Source organism: Lolium rigidum, chromosome 1 (genome assembly GCF_022539505.1).
Source record: "Lolium rigidum isolate FL_2022 chromosome 1, APGP_CSIRO_Lrig_0.1, whole genome shotgun sequence".
Lineage (NCBI taxonomy): Eukaryota > Viridiplantae > Streptophyta > Magnoliopsida > Poales > Poaceae > Lolium > Lolium rigidum.
In genome coordinates, this window is record NC_061508.1 from 76098119 (window position 1) to 76114792 (window position 16674).

Here is a 16674-nt window from a genome sequence, read left to right on the forward strand (position 1 = left end):
CCAGTCCCATGTCTGTGGAGTGATTCCTGCATTCATCAGTTTATTTTCAAACGCTGTCCACTTCGGAATGGCACTCTTGTAGCCACCTGACCCCAAATGATGCGGAAGTTTCTTCTTTGAAGCATTTTCGGTATTTTTCTTCGATCGGGACACAAAAGTAGACGATTTATTATACTCCTTAAATGCGGGCCAGTGATCTTTTATCTTCACTAGATTATCATCGAATACTGGATCTTCATTCTTATATTTGTCCCATAAATTTTTCTTCCAGGACGGGAATTGTATGGCCATCTTCTTCCATGTCCATTCCTTGACTTTATTCTTCTGGCCTTCCGTCATGTCTTCCGGTAGGCTGAACTTTGTCAGTAGCGTGTCCCAAAGAAAAGTTTTAATCGTGTCGTTGACATAACTAGCACCACTCTCCGCGTTCTTCGGCTTATGCCACTCTTGAATGCTGATCGGTACATGGTCCCTAACAAGAACTCCGGCTTGACTTGTAAATTAGCGGCAAAACTCTTTGGGATGCTCTGGTTCACCATTAGCCTTGAATGTCGTGAGGGCTAACCTGCCCTCACCCTTTAGCAGTTAGCGTCGGGCCTCGTTTTGATCTAACGGACTTGCTCGATGATCCGGAAGGCTAAAAGAAAAAAATATTCATTAATAAGTGCAATACAAATAAATGAATGCATCTAGGGATGAACATAGACTAATTGATACATAGATATACACCTCGCGGAGTTTGTGATAGACACTTCGTTGTCTCTTCTAATTTGTTCAGACTCAAGTCCCTCGCCGAAATCATTCAGAAAGTCTTGGAACTCGTTGTCATCTCCATCGTCGGGTTCCGTACCACGGGCACTATCATAGATCAATTTCTGCACCGCTTCTTCCCCTCCTCATCTCGGACGAAGGTGCCGTCCTCCATACCTCAATGTCACTGTAAAATTAAAAAAAGCAATTATATTTCATTCATCATGTCATGATCATATAACGTATTGCTAGATGGATAACAATTGACTCGATGTCGCGGTGCCACGGCCACGGACTCGGCGTTCCCCCTCCTCCTCTCGCTCTTCTCGACCCTAACACTACTCGGCGGCGCGCCCTCTCGCTCTTCTCGACCCTAACACTACTCGGCGGCGCGCCCTCATGCTCAAAATTATTTAAATAAAAACTATCTTGTGGTTCCCTCTCATATGGTTATAAAATGAGAACCTTACCTCTCCTTTTCTTTCAACAAAACCCTAAAACCAAAACTAACAAACAATAAAGTTATCTTGTTTTATCTCTTCCCACCTCTGAACTCAAAATTCAAATTTAGTTTGAACTAGTTTCAAATCATCTTTACAAAACAGTTTTGAAAAAGAAAAGAGAAGCACAAGCTAGCAGCAGCCCAGCCCATTCTTCTCTCTTCTCTTTTCCCTCGGCCGAGCTAGCAGCAGCCCAACACGGTGGCGTCGGGCGTCGGGCTCCTCTGTCCACCACCGCACCACCCTCCCCACCGCGGCGTCGGGCTCCTATCGCAGGCGGAGAGCGGCCACGGAGGCGGTGTTCTCGGTGGTGTCGCTGGTGCCGCTGCTCAAGGGATGGCGAGCATCGGGTACATTCTAACGCGCGAAAAAAGGGGGACACGGAGGATCGGGGAGCATCGGTGGTCGTGGACGCGCCCATCCGGCGCTCACGGCCGCGTCCATGGCGCCGTTGGGCAACCCCGCGAAGACGCCGACGAGGCACAGGGGCGGCGAGGGCCAAAGCGCAGCGCGCGAGGCTGGGCGTCGTTGTCCTCAAACACGGAGGCGAGCGCGTTCCCCGTCTTAGCACGCGCCGGCGCATGCGGCGGAGGAGGAGGCGGCGGCGCGGCATTTCCTCGAACATGCTGCGAGCGTGCGTGAGGGGAGGCCGGCGGCGACCGCGGCGCGGCAATCGACGCGCGCGCGGGCTCCTCCCGGTGAGGCGCGCGGCGGCCAGGGAGGCGACGCGAGGGAGGCGAGGGAGGGAGAGGAGGGGGTGCTCACCTCGGTTGCCGGCGCGGGGAGAGGTGGAGCAGCGGGCGACGCGGCGACGACGGCGACCCGGCCTGCTGCTGCGCGCGACGGTGGCCTGCTGCTGCGGGCAACGACGATGGCGGCGGCGCGTGGAGCTTTGGCGATGGCGACGGCGGCGGCTACGGCAGTAGCTGCGTGCGATGGCACGGGCGACGGCGAGCTCAGGCCTGTCTCTGCGCGCGACGGCGGTGTTGAAATTTGGCAAAGTTTTGCCACGCGCCTAAGTCATAACACAGGGGAGAGGGCCTTTTGTACCGGTTGGTACCACCAACCGGTACGAAAGGTCTTTCGTACCGGTTGGTGGTACCAACCGGTACCAAAGGGTTTTTTTGTTTTTGTTTTTCTTTTATTATTTCTTTTGTTTTTCTTTTGCTGTTTCTTTTTCTTTTCTTTTTCTTTCCTGTTTCTTTTCTTTTCTTTTTCTGTTTCTTTTTCTTTTCTATTGTATTTATTTTTTTCTATTGTTTTTCTTTTTCTTTTCTTTTCTATTTCTTTTCTTTTCTATTTTTTTCTATTTCTATTTCTTTTCCTTTTCTTTTCTTTTTCTTTCCTGTTTCTTTTCTTTTCTTTTTCTTTTTCTTTTCTTTTCTTTTCTATTTATTTTTTCTATTGCTTTTCTTTTTCTTTTCTTTTCTGTTTCTTTTTTTCTATTTCTATTTCTTTTCCTTTTCTTTTCTGTTTCTTTTCTATTTCTTTTCTATTTCTTTTTTTAATTCTTTTCTATATCTTTTCTATATCTTTTCTATATCTTTTCTACTTCTTTTCTTTACTCCCGCCACGACGCCGTCCGCGTGGGAAAGTTTCCCGCCCCGACGTCGCGCGGGAAACTTTCCCGCCACGACGCCGCGCAAGGGAGAAAAAAGGCGAGAAAGAAAGGGCGGGAATAAAATTTTATTACGATTGAACTCGAATTAAAAGTACATGGCCGGATTTGACCGTTGGAGTCATTCAGGTCATACTCGTGCCTAGCCCTATAGTACTCGCCACTCGTAGTCATCGTAGTCGCCGTCATCATCGTCGCCGGCATCGGGGTCGCGGTAGTCGAACCCTCGGCGGGAGAGCACGCGTGGGCTGGGACCGAGGGTAGCGCAGGCGGGGGCCACGGTAGGCCATGATGCCCTGGAGAGTCCGACCGCGCCACCACAGCCGACGGCCGGCCTCGTTGAAGTTCGAAGGAGGTGGGCCGCCCTCCTCGTGCCTGGCAAGCGCCCTCTCACGCTGATTGATGAAGAAGCTTTCCCAAGTTGGGTTGTAGTCAGGATGCCACTGGGGATTCGTCCGCTGCTCTGGCGTGAGCTTGAAGTAGTTGTGGTTCGTGATGGCCATCTCGCGCGCCACACCTAGAGGGACAGGAGGGACCGGTACGCCTCCGACGCTCAGCAACCAGCCGGTCGGGACGCGGTAGCCCGACGGGCAGGGGTAGTTCAAGGCGGAAAGCGCCTCCGCCTCCCGGGGGGTTAGAGATACGATGGAAGCCATGGGAGAGAATGATGAGGTTTGCAGATATGAGTCTAGATGTGATATGTAAATGGAGGCCAAGCCTACATATATATAGGCGGGATGACAGAGGCGGGAAGACAGAGGCGGGATCTGGTGGAAAGCGCGGGAAGAAAGTAGGCGGGAACACAATGACGCGGCAAACCTTTAGTACCGGCTGGTGGGTGCAACCGGTACTAAAGGTGGTTTTTCTGTCATGTAACAAAAGTGTCGGTGGGATAAGGACGCGTGGGTAACCTTTAGTACCGGCTGGTGGGTGCAACCGGTACTAAAGGTGGTTTTTTTGTCATGTAACAAAAGTGTCGGTGGGATAAGGACGCGTGGGTAACCTTTAGTACCGGCTGGTGGGTGCAACCGGTACTAAAGGTGGTTTTTCTGTCATGTAACAAAAGAATCGGTGGGATAAGGACGCGTGGGTAACCTTTAGTACCGGCTGGTGGGTGCAACCGGTACTAAAGGTGGTTTTTCTGTCATGTAACAAAAGTGTCGGTGGGATAAGGACGTGTGGGTAACCTTTAGTACCGGCTGGTGGGTGCAACTGGTACTAAAGGTGGTTTTTGTGTCATGTAACAAAAGTGTCGGTGGGATAAGGACGCGTGGGTAACCTTTAGTACCGGGTGGTGGGTGCAACCGGTACTAAAGCTATCGGCGAGGATAAGGACGCCCTGCTCGATGAGATAAAACATGTAGCGCATGACGCCCTGTCGGAGGAGGAAGACAATGTAGAAGCGGCGCCATGCCTATAAAAGGAGCATCGATACGCCATGGCAAGCAGCTCAACAAGCCAACATGGATGGAGAGTTTCATCACCATCGATGGAGGAAAGGGTTGGGAAATCTCCCGTGGCGGAACTTGTCGAAGATGCCCTTGGTGCACACGCCCTATGGCATCTTCGGAAGTTCCGCCTCGTAAAACTTCCTCGCAAGCCCGTGAAAGACTCCATCTCCTCTAACAATGTTGGGGAAAGGGTTGGGAAATCTCCCGTGGCGGAACTTGTCGAAGATGCCCTTGGTGCACACGCCCTATGGCATCTTCGAAAGTTCCGCCTCGGAAAAATTTCCCCGCAAGCCCGTGAAAGACTCCATCTCCTCTAACAATGTTGGGGAAAGGGTTGGGAAATCTCCCGTGGCGGAACTTCTCGAATATGCCCTTGGTGCACATGCCCTATATATGGCATATTCGGAAGTTCCGCCTCGGAAAAATTTCCCCGCAAGCCCGTGAAAGCTACTTAACTAGTAAAACAAGCCAACCATCTCCATTGTTAATATCTTACATACAGTAACATCATTACACAAAAGTGATTTCCATATTGAGATACACAAGTTATGATCCCTATATCTAGCTAGTCTTCTGAGTTTTCTTCGTCCGTTTCCCTTTCTTCTGACTGCGACGCAACCATGGACAATCTTCATTATTTAAGATGATGCTTGGGTCAATTTTTACCTTGAAGGGTGGAATATCGTCAAACTTATTATAATCTTCTAACATGTCTGTCTTGTCCTCTACTCCCACGTTGTTTCTTTTTCCTGAAAGAACTATGTGCCGCTTTGGCTCATCGTATGATGTGTCCTCTTGCCTTTCTTTTCTTTTTTCGGTTTGCTAGACATGTCCTTCACATAAAAAACCTGAGCCACTTCACTGGCTAGGACGAATGGTTCGATGTCGTACCCTAGATTCTTGAAATCCACTGTAGTCATTCCGTACTGCGGGTCTACCTATACCCCGTCTTTCAGAGTTGAACCATTTGCATCGGAACAAAGGGACCTTGAAATTAGGTCCATAGTCAAGTTCCCATATCTCCTCTATGTACCCATAATATGTGATCTTGTTCCCATTGCCATCTTCTGCATCAAAGCGGACACCACTATTTTGGTTGGTGCTCTTTTTGTCTTGGGCGAAAGTGTAAAATGTGTTCCCATTAATCTCGTACCCTTTAAAAGTCGATATAGTAGAAGATGGTTGCTTGGCCAACAAGTACAGCTGCTCGTCATCGGTGACATTCATGAGACGTGTTTGCAACCAACCGCCGAAAGTCTTCATGTGTTCTCCATCAATCCAATCTTCACGTTGCTCCGGGTATTTAGAGCGTAAGATATCCTTGTGTTCCTCTTTGTACGGAGCCACCAAGATGGAATTATGTAGAGCTGTGTAGTGTGCTTGAGTGAAAGAATGTCCATCCATACACGTTGTTGATTTCTTTCCTAGCGTGCCTTTTCCACGCAGTCTCCCCTCATAGCGCGATTCGAGGAACACCGATTGGCTTAAGGTCGGGAATAAAGTCAACACAAAACTCAATGACCTCCTCTTGTTCCATAGCCCTTGGAGATGCTTCCTTCGGCCTAGCACGGTTATGAACGTACTTCTTTAAGACTCCCATGAATCTCTCAAAGGGGAACATGTTGTGTAGAAATACAGGACCGAGAACGCCAATCTCTTCGACCGGGTGAACTAGGAGATGTGTCATAATATTGAAGAAGGATGGTGGGAACACCAACTCGAAGCCGACTAGACATTGGACCAAATCCTTCCGTAAATTTTGTAGAGTAAGTGGATTGATCACCTTCGAGAAATTGCATTGAGGAACGCACATAGCTTCACAATGGGTACTCGAACATTTTCCGGCGAAGCCCCTCAATGCAACCGGAAGTAATTGTGTCATAATCACGTGGCGAGTCATGAGACTTTAGGTTTTGAAACTTTTTCTCCGACATGTTTATTATTCCCTTTATATTCGATGAGAAGCCGGACGGGACCTTGATGCTACTCGGGACTTCAAAAAGATCTCCTTCTCCTCTTTGGTAAGAGCATAGGCGGCGGGACCTTGATACTTCTCTCGGATTCGGGTTGTTTCCTTCGTGGATACTTTGCTTGGTCCTGCCGTGCATCCGGTGTATCTTTTGTCTTCCCATACACGCCCAAGAAGTTTAGCAGGTTCACGCAAAGATTTTTCGTCACGTGCATCACGTCGATTGCATAGTGAACCTCTAAGAATTTCCAGTAGGGTAGCTCCCAAAATATCGACTTCTTCTTCCACATGGGTACGTGATACGTCCCAAACGTATCTATAATTTCTTATGTTCCATGCTACTTTTATGATGATACTCACATGTTTTATACACATTATATGTCATTATTATGCATTTTCCGGCACTAACCTATTGACGAGATGCCGAAGAGCCGCTTCGTTGTTTTCTCGCTCGTTTTTGGTTTCGAAATCCTAGTAAGGAAATATTCTTGGAATTGGATGAAATCAACGCCCGGGTCCTATTTTTGCACGAAGCTTCCGAAGTCCGAAGAGGAAACAAAGTGGGGCCACGAGGTGGTGACACACCAGGGCGGCGCGGCCTGGCCCTTGGCTGCGCGGCCCTGTTGTGTGGGGCCCCCGTGACTCTCCCGACTCCGCCCTTCCGCCTATTAAAGCCTCCGTCGCGAAACCCCCAGTACCGAGAGCCACGATACGGAAAACCTTCCAGAGACGCCGCCGCCGCCAATCCCATCTCGGGGAATTCAGGAGATCGCCTCCGGCACCCTGCCGGAGAGGGGAATCATCTCCCGGAGGTCTCTTCATCGCCATGATCGCCTCCGGATCGATGTGTGAGTAGTTCACCCCCGGACTTTGGGTCCATAGCAGTAGCTAGATGGTCGTCTTCTCCTCATTGTGCTATCATGTTAGATCTTGTGAGCTGCCTATCATGATCAAGATCATCTATTTGTAATCCTTCATGTTGTGTTTGTTGGGATCCGATGAATATTGAATACTATGTCAAGTTGATTATCAATCTATCATATATGTTATTTATGTTCTTGCATGCTCTCCGTTGCTAGTAGAGGCTCTGGCCAAGTTGATACTTGTGACTCCAAGAGGGGGTATTTATGCTCGATAGTGGGTTCATGCCTCCATTAAATCTGGGATAGTGATAGAAAGTTCTAAGGTTGTGGATGTCGTTGTTGCCACTAGGCATAAAACATCGATGCTTTGTCTAAGGATATTTGTGTTGATTACATTACGCACCATACTTAATGCAATTGTCTGTTGTTTACGACTTAATACCGGAAGGGGTTCGGATGATAACCCGAAGGTGGACTTTTTAGGCATAGATGCATGCTGGATAGCGGTCTATGTACTTTGTCGTAATGCCCTGATTAAATCTCATAGTACTCATCATGATATATGTATGTGCATTGTTATGCCTTCTTTATTTGTCAATTGCCCAATCGTAATTTGTTCACCCAACATGCTGCTTATCTTATGGGAGAGACACCACTAGTGAATCGTGGACCCCGGTCCTATTCTTTACATCTGAAATACAAACTGCTGCAATTGTTCTTTACTGTTCTTCGCAAACAAACATCATCATCCATACTATACATCTAATCCTTTGTTTACAACAAGCCGGTGAGATTGACAACCTCGCTGTTACGTTGGGGCAAAGTTTTGTGATTGTGTTGTGCAGGTTCCACGTTGGCACCAGAATCCCTGGTGTTGCGCCGCACTACACTCCTCCGCCATCAACCTTCAACGTGCTTCTTGGCTCCTCCTGGTTCGATAAACCTTGGTTTCTTTCTGAGGGAAAACTTGCTACTGTGCGCATCACACCTTCCTCTTGGGGTTCCCAACGGACGTGTCAACTACACGCATCAAGCACTTTTTCTGGCGCCGTTGCCGGGGAGATCAAGACACGCTGCAAGGGGAGTCTCCCACTTCCAATCTCTTTACTTTGTTTTTGTCTTTCTTTATTTTATTTACTACTTTGTTTGCTGCACTATATCAAAAACACAAAAAAATTAGTTGCTAGGTTTACTTTATTTACTGTCTTGTTCTCGGAACCTATTGGATTCAGCTGCTGGAGGTACCTTTATGTCCATCACTTTGGGGGCGGCAACAAAGCTTCTTGATGATATGATGACAAATTACTTTGAATGGCACACGGAAAGAGCTCCACAAGGTAAAAAGGTAAATTATGTTGAAGAAACCTCCTCCTTGAGTAATAAGATTGATGCTATTATGTCTATGCTTGTGAATGGTAGATCTATGTTGATCCTAATAATGTTCCTTTAGCTTCATTGGTTGCCCAAGAAGAACATGTTGATGTGAACTTCATTTAAAATAATAATTTCAACAACAATGCTTATAGGAACAATTCTAGTAACAACTATAGGCCATATCCTTCTGCTAATGGTATGTGGTGACCCGGCATACCACTGCATGGTGTAGTATGCACGTACGATATAACACCAATGAAACACCGTTCCACTAGTATTATATCGCTCGAGTGGTACAACGAAACATATGCGGGTCCAAGGCATGTCTATAGAATTACAACACTGACTCTTTACAAAAGATTCACACAGACCTCCTACTTTACAATGAGGTAAAAGCGCAACTAAACTCCAGAAGAACGACTCGTAGTCTAGACTTATCACGAACTCTATTTGTAGAGTATTTATCTAGCTATAGAGGCTATGAATAGATTCTAGCTAAGTAGGAGCTAGATTTAGGAAGCTAGTTCCGTTCTATGGCTAAACTAGGTTTTCTCCTTGTTGGATGTGGTATCTGACTCATCCGACGGGATCCTCGTCTTGTGAAGTAGTTGTTGACACCTCGGCCTTCGAGTTGCACCTGTAGATCCTCCTTCGATGCCTCCATATCTAAGCGGGGATTTAAGAGTGGGATGAGTACGAGCGTACTCAACAAGTTCATTATAGGAAAGAGGTGTTTAATGCACTAGCTACGGCATTAGACCGTAAAGTCTAATACCAATGCAGGTTTTCATAACCATTTCTTCAAAATGTTGCTTTTATTCGGAAGAACTATGTCCGTCGGCCTTCACCGGTTTACTAGAACTTCATGGAGCTCCTTTCCGGCCGCGTTCGCGAGTTCCATATCCCGGAACAGGAGTGACAGAGTCACGGTTCTTACACTCTGCAGAGGTGTGTTGCTTTACCCATAAGAGATCTTAACCTTGGTGCCAGCCGATACGTCTCCAACGTATCGATAATTTCTTGTGTTCCATGCCACATTATTGATGTTATCTACATGTTTTATGCACACTTTATGTCATATTCGTGCATTTTCCGGAACTAACCTATTAACAAGATGCCGAAGTGCCAGCTCTCGTTTTCTCGCTGTTTTTGGTTTCGTAAATCCTAGTAACGAAATATTCTCGAATCGGACGAAATCAACGCCAAAGTTCCTATTTTCATCCGAAGCATCCGGAACACCCGGGAAGGACCGCAGGGGGGCCACAGGCCACCAAACCCTAGGCCGGCGCGGCCGCAGGGGGCCGCGCCGCCCTATGGTGTGGCCCCCCGTCAGCCCTCCCGCGCCGCCTCTTCGCCTATATAAAGCCCCCGGATCAGAAAACCCGATACCAATTGACGAAACCTGCGAAAGTTACCTGTGGCGCCGCCGCCATCGCGAAGCCCAATCTCGGGGGACAGAACTCTGTTCCGGCACCCTGCCGGAGCAGAAGTGCCCCCGGAAGGCTTCTCCATCGACACCGCTGCCATCTCCATCAACACCGCTGCCATCTCCACCGCCATCTTCATCACCGCTGCTGCTCCCATGAGGAGGGAGTAGTTCTCCATCGAGGCTCGGGGCTGTACCGGTAGCTATGTGGTTCATCTCTCTTCCATGTACTTCAATACAATGATCTCATTGAGATTCATATGAGTTTGTATCACTACTATCTATGTGCTACTCTAGTGATGTGTTATTAAAGTAGTTTATTCCTCCTGCATGTGTGCAAAGGTGACAAGTGCGTGCACCGTGTTAGTACTTGGTTTATGCTATGATCATGATCTCTTGTAGATTATGGAGTTAACTATTGCTATGATAATATTGATGTGATCTATTCCTCCTACATATGCATGAAGGTGACAAGTGTGCATGCTATGCTAGTACTTGGTTTAGTAGCGTTGATCTATCTTACACTAAAGGTTACTTAAACATGAGCATTATTGTGGAGCTTGTTAACTCCGGCATTGAGGGTTCGTGTAATCCTACGCAATGTGTTCATCATCCAACAAAAGTGTAGAGTATGCATTTATCTATTCTGTTATGTGATCAATGTTGAGAGTGTCCACTAGTGAAAGTGTAATCCCTAGGCCTTGTTCCTAAATACCGCTGAGTTACTACCGCTTGTTTACTACTGCTGCGTTACTACTACCGAGTTACTACCGTTTGTTTATCGTTTTACTGCGTTACTACCGCCGCAATACCACCACCATCAACTACACGCCAAGCACTTTTCTCGCCACCGTTGCTACCGCTCATACTTATTTATACCACCCGTATTTCACTATCTCTTCGCCGAACTAGTGCACCTATTTGGTGTGTTGGGGACACAAGAGACTTCTTGCTTTGTGGTTGCAGTGGTTGCATGAGAGGGATATCTTTGACCTCTTCCTCCCCGAGTTCGATAAACCTTGGGTATCCACTTAAGGGAAACTTGCTCGCTGTTCTACAAACCTCGCACTTGGAGGCCCAACACCGTTTCACAGGAAAGGAGGGGGAACGTAGACATCACCATGTGAAACTAAGCGAGGCATCATCCAACACCTTTCCCGACTGTGTATAGGTCGTGCACGCCCTGCTATAGCACGTGACGCACACCAGGAGGCCATGTGGCTGTCGCCCGAGTGGGACGGGCCAGCCGCAGCCCTAGTTGTTCCCGGCTCTAATGGGTGCTGCCGCCGCTGCCCGGGGCTTGGCTTCTCGACCGCAACAAGGATCTCCGAGACTCCTTGTCCCACGTGTGTAAAGCACAGTGTGTAACCGTGGTGGGCCCTTAGGCTATATTTCACGTAATACTTATTCACCGTTAAGTGAAATGGCATAGTGAAGTGCTTATTTATATCTCTTTATGATTGCAATGTGTTTTGTATCACAATTCTATCTCGTGTGCTACTCTATGATGTTATTAAAGTTGTTTATTCCTCCTGCATGTGTGCAAAGGTGACAGTGCGTGCACCGTGTTAGTACTTGGTTTATGCTATGATCATGATCTCTTGTAGATTATGGAGTTAACTATTGCTATGATAATATTGATGTGATCTATTCCTCCTACATATGCATGAAGGTGACGAGTGTGCATGCTATGCTAGTACTTGGTTTAGTAGCGTTGATCTATCTTACACTAAAGGTTACTTAAACATGAGCATTATTGTGGAGCTTGTTAACTCCGGCATTGAGGGTTCGTGTAATCCTACGCAATGTGTTCATCATCCAACAAAAGTGTAGAGTATGCATTTATCTATTACTGTTATGTGATCAATGTTGAGAGTGTCCACTAGTGAAAGTGTAATCCCTAGGCCTTGTTCCTAAATACTGCTGAGTTACTACTGCTTGTTTACTACTGCTGCGTTACTACTGCGAGTTACTCGCTTGTTTCTTGTTTCTTGCGTTACTACTGCTGCAATACCACCACCATCAACTACACGCCAAGCACTTTTACGGCACCGTTGCTACTGCTCATACTTATTTATACCACTCGTATTTCACTATCTCTTCGCCGAACTAGTGCACCTATTTGGTGTGTTGGGGACACAAGAGACTTCTTGCTTTGTGGTTGCGGGGTTGCATGAGAGGGATATCTTTGACCTCTTCCTCCCCGAGTTCGATAAACCTTGGGTATCCACTTAAGGGAAACTTGCTCGCTGTTCTACAAACCTCTGCACTTGGAGGCCCAACACTGTCTACGAGAAAGGAGGGGAACGTAGACATCAAGCACTTTTACGGCGCCGTTGCCGGGGAGGAAAGGTAAAAGGCACTCATACTACGGTCTCAGGTAAAGTATTTTTCTGGCGCCGTTGTGTGTGTGCTCAAAGCTATTTCCTTTAGATCCTGCAATTGCATCTTGTTGTTTCTTGTTTACACTAGTTTGGCATAATGTACAAGAGTGAGCTTCTTATTCTATTTCCTGATTTAAAACATGGATTGTTTGATGCGAAAATTAAAAAACCTATGAAATCTTCTTTGCATGCTTGGTAGTAATATTAGTATGAACGCTTTGAACACCATTGTTGATAATGATATAGAAAGTTCTAAGCTTGGGGAAGCTGGTTTTCATGATATTTTTAGTCCCCCAAGCATTGAGGAGAAAATTTTCTTTGATGATACTTTGCCTCCTATTTGATGATGATAATGATAGTGGTCTTTTGGTGCCACTTACTGCTGAGAGTAAATTTTGTTGTGATTATACTATGCCTCCTACACTTGATGAGAATAATAATGATAGCTACTTTGTTGAATTTGCTCCCACTACAACTAATAAAATTGATTATGCTTATGTGGAGAGTAATAATTTTATGCATGAGACTCATGATAAGAATGCTTTATGTGATAGTTATATTGTTGAGTTTGCTCATGATGCTACTGAAAGTTATTATGAGAGAGGAAAATATGGTTGTAGAAATTTTCATGTTACTAAAACACCTCTCTATGTGCTGAAATTTTTGATGCTACACTTGTTTTATCTTCCTATGCTTGTTACTTTGCTCTTCATGAACTTGTTTATTTACAAGATTCCTATGCATAGGAAGCATGTTAGACTTAAATTTGTTTTGAATTTGCCTCTTGATGCTCTCTTTTGCTTCAAATACTATTTCTTGCGAGTGCATCATTAAAACTGCTGAGCCCATCTTAATGGCTAAAAAGAAAGAACTTCTTGGGAGATAACCCATGTGTTATTTTGCTACAGTACTTTGTTTTATATTTGTGTCTTGGAAGTTGTTTACTACTGTAGCAACCTCTCCTTATCTTAGTTTTGAGTTTTGTTGTGCCAAGTTAAGCCGTTGATAGAAAAGTAAGTACTAGATTTGGATTACTGCGCAGTTCCAGATTTCTTTGCTGTCACGAATCTGAGCCCACTGCCCTGCAGGAAGCTCAGAAAATTATGCCAATTTACGTGCATGATCCTCAGATATGTACGCAACTTTCATTCAATTTGAGCATTTTCATTTGAGCAAGTCTGGTGGCCTAATAAAATCCATCTTTACGGACTGTTCTGTTTTGACAGATTCTGCCTTTTATTTCGCATTGCCTCTTTTGCTATGTTGGATGAATTTATTTGATCCATTAATGTCCAGTAGCTTTATGCAATGTCCAGAAGTGTTAAGAATGATTGTGTCACCTCTGAACATGTTAATTTTTATTGTCCACTAACCCTCTAATGAGTTGTTTCGAGTTTGGTGTGGAGGAAGTTTTCAAGGGTCAAGAGAGGAGGATGATATACTATGATCAAGGAGAGTGAAAGCTCTAAGCTTGGGGATGCACCCGGTGGTTCACCCCTGCATATATTAAGAAGACTCAAGCGTCTAAGCTTGGGGATGCCCAAGGCATCCCCTTCTTCATCGACAAATTATCGGGTTCCTTCTCTTGAAACTATATTTTTATTCCATCACATCTTATGTGCTTTTTCTTGGAGCGTCTGTTTGTTTGCTTTTGTTTTTGTTTGTGTTTGAATAAATTGGATTACATCATGCTTGTGTTGGAGAGAGACACGCTCCGCTGGTTCAAATGAACACATGTGTTCTTAGCTCATAATATTCATGGCGAAGTTTCCTCTTCGTTAAATTGTTATATGGTTGGAACTGGAAAATGATACATGTAGTAATTGCTATAAATGTCTTGGGTAATGTGATACTTGGCAATTGTTGTGCTCATGTTTAAGCTCTTGCATCATATACTTTGCACCCATTAGTGAAGAAATACATAGAGCATGCTAAAATTTGGTTTGCATAATTGGTCTCTCTAAGGTCTAGATAATTTCTAGTAAGGTGTTTGAACAACAAGGAAGACGATGTATAGTCTTATAATACTTGTAATATGTCTTTTATGTGAGTTTTGCTGTACTAGTTCATCCTTGTGTTTGCCTCAAACAACCTTGCTAGCCTAAACCTTGTATCGAGAGGGAATACTTCTCATGCATCCAAATACTTGAGCCAACACTATGCCATTTGTGTCCACCATACCTACCTACTACATGGTATTTCTCCGCCATTCCAAAGTAAATTGCTTGAGTGCTACCTTTAAACAATTCAAAATTTATTACCTCTTATTTGTGTCAATGTTTTATAGCTCATGAGGAAGTATGTGGTGTTTATCTTTCAATCTTGTTGGGCAACTTTCACCAATGGACTAGTGGCTTCATCCGCTTATCCAATAATTTTGCAAAAAGAGGCGGCAATGGGATTCTCGAGTCCCAAATTAACAAACTAAAAATAGACACTCCTCCATGGTATGTGATTGTTGGACGGCACCCGAAGGATTCGGTTAGCCATGGCTTGTGTAAGCAAAGGTTGGGAGGAGTGTCATCATAATAAAACTAAAATAAAAGGGCACTCCTTCATGGTATGAGATTGTTGGCAGGCACCCGAGGATTCGGTTAGCCATGGTTTGTGAAAGAAAGGTTGGAAGGAGTGCCATCCAAAAATAAAATAAAATGGGAGCCGCTCTTTGAAGGTTTGCCTGGCAAGGGGGTAGAGTACCCGCTACCATTCGTTGACAACAACATACACCTCTCAAAACTTTATTTTTATGCTCTCTTTATGTTTTCAAAATCAAAGCTCTAGCACAAATATAGCAATCGATGCTTTCCTCTTTGAAGGACCATTCTTTTACTTTTATTGTTGAGTCAGTTCACCTATTTCTCTCCACCTCAAGAAGCAAACACTTGTGTGAACTGTGCATTGATTCTTACATATTTGCATATTGCATTTGTTATATTGCTTTGCATTGACAATTATCCATGAGATATACATGTTATAAGTTGAAAGCAACTGCTGAAACTTCATCTTCCATTGTGTTGCTTCAATGCTTTTACTTTGAATTATTGCTTTATGAGTTAACTCTTATGCAAGACTTATTGATGCTTGTCTTGAAGTGCTATTCATGAAAAGTCTTTGCTTTATGATTCAGTTGTTTACCCATGTCATATACATTGTTTTGATCGCTGCATTCACTACATATGCTGTACAAATAGTATGATCAAGTTTATGATGGCATGTCACTCCAGAAATTATCTTTGTTATCGTTTTACCTGCTCGGGACGAGCGAGAACTAAGCTTGGGGATGCTGATACGTCTCCAACGTATCGATAATTTCTTGTGTTCCATGCCACATTATTGATGTTATCTACATGTTTTATGCACACTTTATGTCATATTCGTGCATTTTACGGAACTAACCTATTAACAAGATGCCGAAGTGCCGGTTCCTGTTTTACGCTGTTTTTGGTTTCAGAAATCCTAGTAACGAAATATTCTCGGAATCGGACGAAATCAACGCCAAAGTTCCTATTTTCATCGGAAGCATCCGGAACACCGGGAAGGACCAGGAGGGGGCCACGGGGCCACCAAACCCTAGGGCCGGCGCGGCCGAGAGGGGGCCGCGCCGCCTATGGTGTGGCCCCCCTGTCAGCCCTCTGCGCCGCCTCTTCGCCTATATAAAGCCCCTGGATCAGAAAACCCGATACCAATTGACGAAACTCCAGAAAAGTTCCCGTGGCGCCGCCGCCATCGCGAAACTCCAATTCGGGGACGAGACTCGTTCCGGCACCCTGCCGGAGCGGGGAAGTGCCCCGGAAGGCTTCTCCATCGACACCGCTGCCATCTCCATCAACACCGCTGCCATCTCCACCGCCATCTTCATCACCGCTGCTGCTCCCATGAGGAGGGAGTAGTTCTCCATCGAGGCTCGGGGCTGTACCGGTAGCTATGTGGTTCATCTCTCTTCCATGTACTTCAATACAATGATCTCATTGAGATTCATATGAGTTTGTATCACTACTATCTACGTGCTACTCTAGTGATGTGTTATTAAAGTAGTTTATTCCTCCTGCATGTGTGCAAAGGTGACAGTGCGTGCACCGTGTTAGTACTTGGTTTATGCTATGATCATGATCTCTTGTAGATTATGGAGTTAACTATTGCTATGATATATTGATGTGATCTATTCCTCCTACATATGCATGAAGGTGACGAGTGTGCATGCTATGCTAGTACTTGGTTTAGTAGCGTTGATCTATCTTACACTAAAGGTTACTTAAACATGAGCATTATTGTGGAGCTTGTTAACTCCGGCATTGAGGGTTCGTGTAATCCTACGCAATGTGTTCATCATCCAACAAAA